The sequence below is a fragment of the Pan paniscus genome, chromosome 1 (assembly GCF_029289425.2).
Source record: "Pan paniscus chromosome 1, NHGRI_mPanPan1-v2.0_pri, whole genome shotgun sequence".
NCBI lineage: Eukaryota > Metazoa > Chordata > Mammalia > Primates > Hominidae > Pan > Pan paniscus.
In genome coordinates this window covers 66,977,958-66,987,515 of record NC_073249.2, presented here as the reverse complement: position 1 = coordinate 66,987,515, position 9,558 = coordinate 66,977,958, and positions in this window count along the sequence as shown.

The window sequence follows — 9,558 nt, the reverse complement described above, 5'->3', positions numbered from 1 at the left end:
CACCTCCCAAAGTGTTGGGATTACAGGTGCAAGCCACCATACCCAGCCCAATTCATTGTTTTTTAAGACACAGTCATGTGCCACATAATAAAGTTTCAGTCAACATTAGACTGCATATAAGATGGTGGTCCCATAAGTTTATAATGGAGCAGAAAAATCCCTATTGCCTAGTGACATAGCCATTGTAACATTGTAGTAACGTATTACCTTTTCTATGTTTAGTTGTGTGTAGAGACAAAAATACCACTGTGTTACAATTGCCTTCATTATTCAGTACAGTAACGTGCTATACAGATTTGCTGCCTAGGTGTGTAGTTGGCTATACTAAATTTGGGTAAGTACACAACTTTTTGTTGTTTCACACAAGAACGAAATCACCTACTGATGCATTTCTCAGAATATATTGCTGTCATTAAACTATGCATGTCTGTATTTACAGGGTTGTCCAAACATGATCACAATTTTAGAACACTTTCATCACCCCAGAAAGAAACCCATACCTGTGAGTGCCACTCTCTATTATCCCCTTAAGCCACCCTACCACCCCCGACCCTTGCCTTAGGCAATTATGAGTCTACTTTCTGTCTCTATAGATTTGTCTATTCTGGACACTTCACATACATGAAATTATACATATATGGTCTTTTTGAAATTAAATTTTGACTAATGAACAAATTACTAAATCCAATTCTTTGCCACACCCTCTAGATATAAATAGTTCTTCAGAAAGTTTCCTTTCATGAGTTTTGAGCAATCTAACATTCAATCTGCAAGACAGAGAATTGGTCTGACCAAAATACAACAAAAATCTCACTTATTTATGTTGTGTTTTGTTTATTTTTTAATTGTGACATTTTGACAGAAGTTGAACATAAGCTACCCTTTGCCCTAGAAACAGGAAAAAAAGAGAAAGAGTTGACAGAATAAATACATAAAATGAAATTCTGAAGGGCCTATTTATTTACTCATGAGAACCAACTGTTTTCAAACATTCTGAATTGGAAATGATTTAATTCTAATCTAAGCAAAGGCCAGCAAGCGTGGTACTCTGATATGTTGATTACAAATCATTCTCTATTCTTTAAAGCAGAACCTTGATCGGGCAACTTTGGTAGATGTAATTCCACGCATCCAAGGACTTGAAAGTAATAAAATGGACTTTTATTATTTACAATCATTTCATAATTGACTTCACCAACCAGACTGGCTCTCCCTTTCAATTATTTTAAATCAGTGAGATTCTACTGCATAAATACACTCTTCTCCAACAATCATTGTTAAACCATTTGTCATATTTGATTCACATAAAGCCAAATGATATTAAGTGTATAAGTTAAACCACGAACTAAGTTCTTAGAATTGGAATGGAACTTTAGGGCATTGAGCATAATCTCTTACCCAAACTGAAATCCCTGCCATAGCTTCCTAGCTTGAAATATCCCAGTGATTTTTCCCACATGTACATCACTTTCTCCCTATCCTGACCATCTTTACTTGAGACAGCCTCCACCATCATTCCCAACAACTTTGATGTTCAAATATTCATCCTTCTAATAAATTCCTCAAGTATCCTAAAGATTTTTCCCACATGTACATCACTTTCTCCCTATCCTGACCTTCTTTTAGTCCAAGTTCTGCCCTCTAGGGTAAAGAAGAGGATACCTGTTTATTCCTGTTTGGGGCAAGTGAGTCCCTCAAATATCTGAAGACCTCTTGCCTGCCTAGAAATTCTTCCCTGGGCTAAAAAGCCCCCCAGGCCATCTTACAACTTGGTTTTCAGACCCCCTCTCCAAAATACTGCCACCCCAGGTACCACCTTTCTGATCATCCACCAATCCGCTGCTATCCTTCAGTACAAATCTACAAAATGGGCATTTAACTAAGAACTTTTCTAATGTGTTTCCAATAAAAAAGAGACCATATATGGCTAGAATTAATTGTTAAAATAACTTCTTAGATGCAAACACAATATATATGATGATGTCAAGAGTATATAAATGAAAACTTCCAGGTGGGGTGCAGTGGCTCACTCCTGTAATCCCAACACTTTGGGAGGCCAAGGCAGACAGATCACTTAAGTCCAGGAGTTCAAGACCACCCTGGCCAACATGATGAAACCCTGTCTCTACTAAAAATACAAAAATTAGCTGGGCATGGTGGCTCATGCCTGTAATCCCAACTACATAAGAATCACTTGAACTCAGAAGGCAGAGGTTGCAGTGAGTGGAGATCGCGCCACTGCACTCCAGCCTGGGCAATAGAGTAAGACTCTGTCAAAAGAAAGAAAGAAAGAAAGAAGGAGGAAAGAAAGAAAGAAGGAAGGAAGGAAAGAAAGAGAGGGACAGAGAGAGAGAGAAAGGGAGGGAGGGAGGAAGGAAGGAAATTTCCCAACTTAGGACATCTGTAGGCTTTTCACATTAATTTGTCATCAAGGACTGCTTCGAGTTAAAACGAACAGATCCCATTTAAACAAAAGACAATGTCTTCTTTAAAGATAGGAAATGCATCAGATGCTCTGACCTGCATCTCCTATCTTTTGCTTTTGTTATTGTTTTTGAGACAGATTCTTGCTGTGTTGCCCAGGCTGGAGTGCAATGGCATGATCACAGCTTACTGGATCCTCCTGTTTCAACCTCCCAAGTAGCTGGGACTACAGGCACGTGTCAACACTGCTGGTCTTTTTTTTTTTTTTTTTTTTTTTTTTTTTTTTTTGTAGAGATGGAGATCTCGTTATATTGCCCAGGCTAGTTCAAACTCCTGGGCTCAAGCAATCTTCCTCCCTCAGCTTCACAAAGCACTGGGATTACAGGCCTGAGCCACCATTCCTGGCCCTGCATCTTCTATCTTTAGACACATGTAATTTCAGCTAAGGTTATTATGAATTGAACCAGGAGGTCCAGAGTTATTTTGGCAGCTGTGAAAACAAAAGCAGTAATACTAAGCTTCTTTCATCCATTTAATTTGGAGCTTTTTCAAGGAGAAAAAGTAAATTTCAGTGTGCTTCCCATTTAAAGATGCCATGCGGAGAATGTTTTGTGTTTTCGCAAGTCTTTCCAGTGGTTAAGGAGTGCTGCAACATAAGGGGTAGAACTGATAGCCTATTTCTGTCAGAGACACTATCTTAATGGGTATATTGCTATTCAAGGTCTGATCTGTACTTGCAAACACAATAACCACTTCACTCAGAAATGAGCCAGCTATGGGAGATTGGACCCTACCAACTGTGGCCACTACTTAATTTCCAGCCAGGGAGATATCTCTGACCCAAGAGTAGAACAAGCAAGAGGCATCAAGCGGTTCCCTTCCAACAGGCAACACCATGCAGAAAAGAAAGCAACATTGAAAGTTAGTCCAGGCTTGGCCAGGCGCATTGGCTCATGCCTGTAATCCCAGAACTTTGGGAGGCTGAGGTGGGAGGATGACCTGAGTTTAAGACCTGCCTGGCCAATGTGGCGGAACCCCATCTCTACTAAAAATACGAAAAAAAAAAAAAAGGTAGTCCAGGCAGTGTTTAAATCAGAGCTCCATCATTTTCTTTTTTGCTTTGTCTGTTTCTTACATCTTTTCCTGGCTCTTTATTTTTGAGTATGTTTTATGCTTTTTTTATTTTTAAAAGTTTACTTTTTTTAAATTGACAGGTAGCATTGTGTCCAACATGCTGTTTTGAAGTACATACACATTGTAGAATGGTTAAATTTAGGTAATTAACACATACGTTACCTCACCTAGTTATCATTTTTGTGATGAGACCAAATAACATTCACTCTCTTTAAGTTTATCAAGAATACAGTATTTCACCAACTGTAGTTGTCTTGCTGTACAATAGATCTCTTGAAATTTATTCCTCTTGTCTAACCATAATTATGTATCCTTTGACCAACATCTTCCCATTTCCCCCTCTCCTAACCATCTCTGCCTATGGCAACCACCATTCTATTCCCAACTTCTATGTGATAACTTTGTAAAGATTTCACATGTGAGTGAGATCATGCAGTATTTGTCTTTCTGTGCCCAGCTTATTGCACTTAACATAATATCCTCCAGGTTAATTGTTGCAAATGGCAGGATTTCATTCTTTTTATGGCTGAATAATATCCCATTGTGTATATACACCACATTTTCTTATCCATTCATCCGTTGATGGACACTTAGGTTGATTCCATGTCTTGGCTATTGTGAACAGTGCTGCGATTAACACAGGAGTGCAGATATCTCTGACATATTGATTTCAATTTCTTTGGATATATACCCAGTAGTGGAGTTACTGGATCATATGGTAGTTCTATTTAAAATTTTTCGAGGAAACTTCATACTGTTTTTCATAAGGGCTGCATTAATTTACATTCTTGCCAATAGTATATAAGGGTTGCCTTTTCTCCACATCCTCCCCAGCACTTGTTCTGTTTTGTCTTTTTTATACTGTTCATTCTAACTGGGTGAAATGGTATCTCATTGGGATTTTATTTTGCATTTCCCTGACAATTAGTGATGTTGAGCATATTTTCATATACCTGCTGGCCATTGTATGTCTTCTTTTGGGAAATGCTTATTCAGGTATTTTGCCTATTTTTTTAAATCAGGTTATTTGGTCTTTTGCTGTTGTTTGCACTCCTTATATATTTTGAATGTTAACTCTGAAATGTATAGTTTGCAAATATTTTCTCCCACTCTGCAGGTTGTCTCTTCTATCTGTTATTTCTTTTGCTGTGCAGAAGCTTTTTAGTTTGATGTAATCCCATTTGTCTACTTTTACATTTGTTGTCTGTACTTTTGAGGTCTTATCCAAAAAATCCTGGCCCAGACCAGTGTTATGAAATGTTTCTCCTGTGTTGTCTTCTAGTCGTTTCATAGCTTCAGGTCTTACACTTAAGTCTTTAATCTATTTTGAGTTAATTTTGTATATGGCAAGAGAGGAAGGTCTAATTTTTTTAATTCTCCATGTGGATATCCAGTCTTCCCAATACCATTTATTGAAGAGGCCTTTCTTTCCCCATTATGTACTTGGTGTTTCAATAATGAGTTGGCTTTAAATGCATGGATTTAGTTCTGGGCTCTCTTTTCTGTTCCTTTGGTCTATGTGTCTGTTTTTATACCACACACTGTACCATGTTGTTTTGATTACTATGGCTTTGTAGTATACTTTGAAATCAGGTAGTGTGACACCTCCAGCTTTGCTCTTTTTACTCAAGATTACTTTTGCTATTTGAGGTCTTTTGTGATTCCATATGAATTTTAGGATTTTTTTTCTATTTCTGTTAAGCATATCACTGGTATTTTCAAAGAGATTGCATTAAATCTTCAGCTCTACCATTTTCTGATGAGTGACTGAGGAAATTACTTAACCTCTCTCTTTTTCTAAATTTTATTTTACTTTAAGTTCCAGGATACGTGTGCAGAACATGCAGGTTTGTTACACAGGTAAATGTGTGCCATGGTGGTTTGCTGCACCTATCACCCCATCACCTAGGTATTAAGCCCTACATGCATTAGTTATTTGTCCTGATGCTCTCCCTTCCCTGATCCCCCAACAGGCCCTAGTGTGTGTTGTTTCCCTGCCCGTGTCCATGTGTTCTCATTGTACTTAACCTCTCTTAGTCTGTTTCTTCATCTAAAAATGGGGCTTTTAATACCTACCTCAGAAGGTTGTTATGAAAGTTAAGTAAGATAATATACATAAAAGTTCTCAATAGGACCAAGCACATAGGTGCTCATTAATGAAACTAGTAAACAAATTATAGATCAGAAAATTATTTAGTGAATGCAGAATTAGAACACATAGTATGAGATATGTTTAACAGCTCTTTCTTTTGGGCTATGGAAGCCTAATAAATTTTTCCTTTTTACTGTGCAAAACCAGAACTGGTCAGTGAAAATGGCCTACCCTCTTTTCTGAACAACAATAAAGATGTGGTGAGAGTTCCCATGTCCACATTTTTTAGTTCCAGGCTCTGTGCAGACCAACACCCTTTTTTGGAACTTGTCTTTGTAATACTACCCATCTTTACATCAACAATAGTTCAGATCCTTGACTTTACAGATGATTTTTCTTTCTTTATAATCAACAGGAATATACCTAAACCCATTGGCAAAAAATACCCTATGTCTTAGGTTGAATTGCTTCTGACATTTTTCTATATATTTTTATACAATTCTGTCACAAAAGGTGACAGTTTTTTCTTGGATTCTTGGATTATCTTGTCCTCTCACTAAACTTGTTTGTTGAGGGTTCCTCTAACTGCAAACTGATAGCCACCAAAATTTCTCCATCAATTAAAAACAACCAATAAATGTAGACTTTTAAGTTTTATCATGCAACATAAATGCATTGAATACCTTCATGTTTATGAAGTAGGCAAAGAAGAACAATTTATAGCCCATGCTTTTAAGAAGTTTACTATCTAGACTCTAGATACTAGACTACATACTATCTAGACTCTAGATTCTAGAGGATGTAGGTATATAAATAAATAGCTACAACTTAAGGCAGAATGTAATACTCACTTTATATGAGATATGCAGAAAGAGCACAGATGAAAGAAGTTATTTCTGATTTGGCTTTAAAATAAAGCAAAGTTTCCTGGAGAGGGGACATTTGCATCTTGAAGAATGGATAACATTTTGATGGAGAAAAAGAAGAGCTGGGCATTACAGACGGAATGTCATGAAAATGAAAGAACTTGTTTGGGGAACAAGTAGTTAAGCTGGGCTATGATATGGGGGTGGGGGAAGCAACATCATTTGAAGATAGAACTAAACAGAAAGAAGAAATCAGAACATGGAAATAAAGATCATGCCAAGAAGTTTGAGATTTGTTGTGTAGGCAATGTGGCATGTTTAGAAGGCTTTGAGCCAAGAATTGGCATGATTACATCTACACTTTTAAAATAAATTATGCAATCAATAGCTTATTAGATAGTTTAAAAGAGAAAAGGCTAAGACCTAGGCATACTATTTTCATTAACTCATTCATTTATTTGTCATATATGTATTGAGAACCCTATTAGGTGTCAGGTACCAGGGTCACGTACAGTGTTTAATAAGACAGACACAGTCCCTGCACGCGTGCCTACGTACAAATCAGATGAAAAATAATTGGGCTCTGAACAGGAGGAGTGTGTGATTAAAAAGGGGTTCATTTTCCCTGTCTTCCCAGAGCTGTGGCTCAGAGGAGTTTAAATGACCTCTGAGTCACATCCTACCACATACATTTAATATTTTTTTCTAACCAACAACTTAAGATCAATGATTTTTGCTATGATTTAGCCTGTAAAAGCCTAGATTGGTCTGAATTTTATTCCGAGCATTAGGTACATAATATACTTTCTCACATTCAAAAAGATATACCATATACATAATTGAATTAGGAATTCTGATATACAAGAATACATACTTGCAGATAAAGGCTGGATCATTAAAACTAGAAGCAACCTTCCAGAATACATTGGAAACTCTAATCATCAGATAAACTTAACCCCTTGGCATTTTATTTGGCCTACAATATTGGGTTCTGGTTGTTTTTGTTTTATTTGAATTTGAACATCTTCAGGCAAGGCATTTATTCTCCAGTTCCTCATAGACGCCTCGGTTCCTATTGTCTTACACCCAGACAATCCATTCACTTCTGTCACCCATCTGACCCCCAGAGGCATTTGTGTTTGTCACCTGATACTTTCCCAACTCCTTTCTTGGCCATGAACCCCACAGTTGAGAAACATAAGAGCCAGAGAGACCCCAAGCCACCTCATTTCACAGTGTTAGTTTATGACAGAGACAAGACTTCCAAGCCATCCCACCTCCTGACATGAGAGCAGAGGCTGGGCTGAGCCAGCTGACAGAACATTCCTGAGGGATTACCTTACATCCTAGCAGCCACAGGAGTCGGCACATCAACCGGTCCTGCTCCGGAATGGCCAGTAATTCAAGACCCGGCCACAGACGAGACACAGGTGGTTCCTGTCAGGAACAGTATTTCCTGGTATGGGAAGCCTGTTCTCTCTGGGAATGCTTGGTCAGATGGGACAGTGGCAGCTTTGTCTTTTCATTAGAAATTCCTCCTGTTGTGCATCTACACAAGGGGAACTGACTGTGCAGTAGAATGACTAAAGAAAGATGCTAAAGTTGGAACTGGGGACAATCCAAGTTGGCGGCCACTGAATCACGAGGAGATTCTATACTGTCTTTTGTTCTTCCCTCCAGCTTGAGTGACTCAGTTGTTGAAATTTTGTGGCAAGACACCTGGAAGCCATTTGTCTTTTTTATTAAGGACTCATTCATGGGGTAAAAACGTAATAATGTTCATTTACCATCACTCCATTACCCAGAGCACCAGATTGCTGCTAATTCAATGTGGTGCTGATTCAGTCATCGCATCACTGAGGCAACATTCTTCTGTGAAAGCTATTTATGTCCCGGCACCATTTGAAAGGCCCTTTAGATCCCTTTTGAAACATTCAAGTCCCAGAGAGGCAGCCTGATCTGCAGAGCACTGCACAGGATGTAGGTCTGAAAAGAGCCGCTTCAGAGTGCCGGCCAGCCAACTTGAGGTCAGGCCTTCAGGCTCAATGTGCGTCCCTCTTTTATCCTCAAATGTGCTTCAGAACGCATCTTTTCAGATTCAGAGAGTTATGGCCAACCTCAGCTCTGTAACCACTCCCTGCGCACTGCAGGCAGGAAGAATTTAGAAGGACATGTCAGTAGCTGAACATGTGATAACACTGGCTTTAGACTCACCCATAGCCTGGCATGAGAACTCAGTCATCCTGCACAGCTTCTCTGAGCCCCCAGTTTCTCCAACTCAACAAGAGGGGTATTTACCCCACATTGAAACGAGGCAAGTAAATTACAAAAAGAGGATAATGACCTAGTGGTGGGTAGTTGGACACCCAGCAGAAGCCGGTAGAGGGACAATACTGTAAGGCAATTTATATAATGAAAAAGTCCTCAGCATTGCTTACCCCCACCTCTCTTTCTGAGGGGCAGATGTCTCAGCTAAAAGAATGACCGCAAGGAAGAAAATAAAGCAAACACTTAGAAGTGAGAACATGCAGTATTTGGTTTTCTGTTCCCATGTTAGTTTGCTAAGGATAATGGCCTCCAGCTCCATCCAAGTCCCTGCAAAGAACCTGATCTCATTCTTTTTTATGGCTGCATATATTCTATAGTATTAATGTACCACATTTTCTTTATTTAGTCTGTTGTTGATGGACATTGAGGTTGATTCTGTGTCTTTGCTATTGTGAATAGCGCTACAGTGAACATATGTGTGCATGTGTCTTTATAATAGAATGACTTATATTCCTTTGGGTGCATGTTGTCACCTGTAAGTGGGAGCTAAATGATGAGAACACGTGGAAACATAGAGGGAAACAATACACACTGGGGCCTATCAGAGGGTGGAGGGTGGGAGGAAGGACAGGATCAGGAAAAATAACTAATGAGTACTAGGCTTAATACCTGGGTGATGAAATAATCTACAACACACCCCCATGACACAAGTTTACCTATGTAACAAACCTGCACATGTACCCCTGCACTTCAAGGTTAAAAAAAAAAAAGAAA